We start from the raw sequence: 2,500 nt of genomic DNA, 5'->3' as shown, positions 1-2,500 counted from the left end.
ACTACCGTAGATATTCTTCTGGCTTTGGCACGATTAACTTAATTAAGGTGTAAATTACTGCTAATGCATTCTCTTAATCCATTTTGATCCACTGTTGATTGAGACCATTGTTTGTTTGCCTGCTACTGATTTGATTATATACAGCTGCGATCACAAACAACTTTAATGAATGGTTACGAAAGAGATGTGTTGACCTCCTAAAATTGGGTTCTGTGGGGGCGCCCTTAGCTCAGTTGGTAGGGCCCCCCCCCCATGGGCCTCGGTCAGCAGCAGACCCGGGTTCGATTCCAGCCCGCGGTCGTTCTCTGCATGTCACTCCCCTCTATGCCCCATTTCAACTCTGTCTCTACACTATCAATAAAGCATAAAAATGCCAAAAAATATCTTTAAAAAAAAAAGTGGGTTCTGAAAATCCCACATAGACAGGTATTGGGCTGATTGATATTTTGGACAAGATGAATTTAGTGGTGCATCTTTTTACCATTTTTTTTCCACCTGCCCCTGGAGCAGTTTGGGGTTAAGTGTCTTGCTCAAGGACACAATGGTAGAGATGGTGGGCACCGTAGATGTAATAGCGGCCACCACTAGTCAAACCAGAGACCTCATGGTTACTGGGAGGAGGAACCAGAGACCTCATGGTTACTGGGGGGAGGAACCAGAGACCTCATGGTTACTGGGAGGAGGAACCAGATACCTCATGGCTACTGCGAGGAAGAACCAGAGACCTCATGGTTACTGGGAGGAGGAACCAGAGACCTCATGGTTACTGGTCGGCCCCTCTTTCCTTTAGGACATTCTACCACCAAAATGTTCATGTAACAACAATGTGAATGTCTATATTAACTTTTTAATAAGTAATTATTGACGCTGTTTACTGTATTGCCAATGGGGCCCTCTCTCTGCATATTGCCTGCAGCCATATTAAAACGCTGCATTGTTTTCATGTGTCCTTAACACACCGTCCTTGTTTGATCGTGCACCATTCAAACAGGTTGTGTTGTACATCTCTGGCACATTAATTCTTGTGTGGTTATTATAATGACAGCAATAATGGTGTGTAGGCTACAGTGAAGGGCACTTAACAATGTCTCTAATGAGGGTTTTTAATTTTACACAAAGCACGGTTACATTGTCTAGCTTTGAAATTGGGGGTTCTGAATTAAAAAGAATCATAATGGCACAGGCTGGCTGTCCCTGTTTTGCACATCAAAAAGCAGCAGGCGTATCTAACTAGATACATCATTAGTTTAATAATGCAACATTAGGGTTTATTTGAAAGCATAATATGTAAATTGGTTTGTGCTCCCCCTGGCCTTTTGCTGTGACAGTGACAGTGAATGTGACAAAATATTATCCAATCCAATCCAATCCAACTTTATTTATAAAGCGCTTTCGTCAAACCAGAGCAGAGACAAAGTGCTGTACAGGCCTAAAATAAGGTACAATAAAAATAAGTAAAATAAGGTACGATAAAAATAGATAAAAAAATTAATAAAGCTAAGGTAAAAATAATATTTAAAATCACAAAAATAAGGTACAATAAAATAACATCAAAAGTCTCACACTGGGTCGAAAGCCAGCGAGTAAAAATGGGTCTTGAGGTGTTTTTTAAAAGTTGTGATTGAAGGGGCCTGTCTGATTTTGATGGGCAGATTGTTCCACATTTTTGGAGCAGCGATGGGAAAACGCTCTGTCCCCTCTCCCCATTATAACAAGCATCCCGATAACTACACTACAGTTGCTTCTTCATCATCGTAAAAATATTTTTTTTGCATTACAGGTATACGATGTATTCATAAATGTTTACATATGTAAATGTGGTAATATCTAACTGACTAAGTGTACATTTTATTTTTTACGCTTCAGAAGTTGAGATTTTTGGTTCAGAGTATATTGAATAAAAAAAACAAATGTTGAAATAATGTCCGTTAAAGATGGTTGTATAGGAGAAATATACAGATGCAAAAACAGACAAGGTTTAGTCAAATAAACACCCAAATGTAGTATGTACATGTTGGACCTTTGATTTATACTAGTATGAAAGAAGACATGTTATGGAAGCAAAATAGCAAAGAAATCTCTAAATTGACCAGCGCTCAAAAAAATGTATGTTAAATAAAAGTCTCTATATTTCTCTCTTGTGTTCTGTGTCCAGGTGCTGATATAGTAAGATGAGTGAGGGGCGATCCACACACACACACACACACACACACACACACACACACACACACACACACACACTTGGAAACAGACACACACACACACACACACACACACACACTTGGAAACAGACACACACACACACTTGGAAACAGACACACTTACACACACACTTGGAAACAGACACAGACACACATACACACACACACTTGGAAACAGACACACATACACACACACACTTGGAAACAGAAAAACACACACACACACACACACACACACACAGTAGTAATAATAATACATATTCTCCCCTTGTGTCTGTGTGTGCAGGTGCTGATACAGT

The sequence above is a fragment of the Ammodytes marinus genome (assembly GCF_949987685.1).
Source record: "Ammodytes marinus genome assembly, chromosome: 9".
Classification (NCBI taxonomy): Eukaryota; Metazoa; Chordata; class Actinopteri; order Uranoscopiformes; family Ammodytidae; genus Ammodytes; species Ammodytes marinus.
This window is presented reverse-complemented; position numbering follows the sequence as displayed.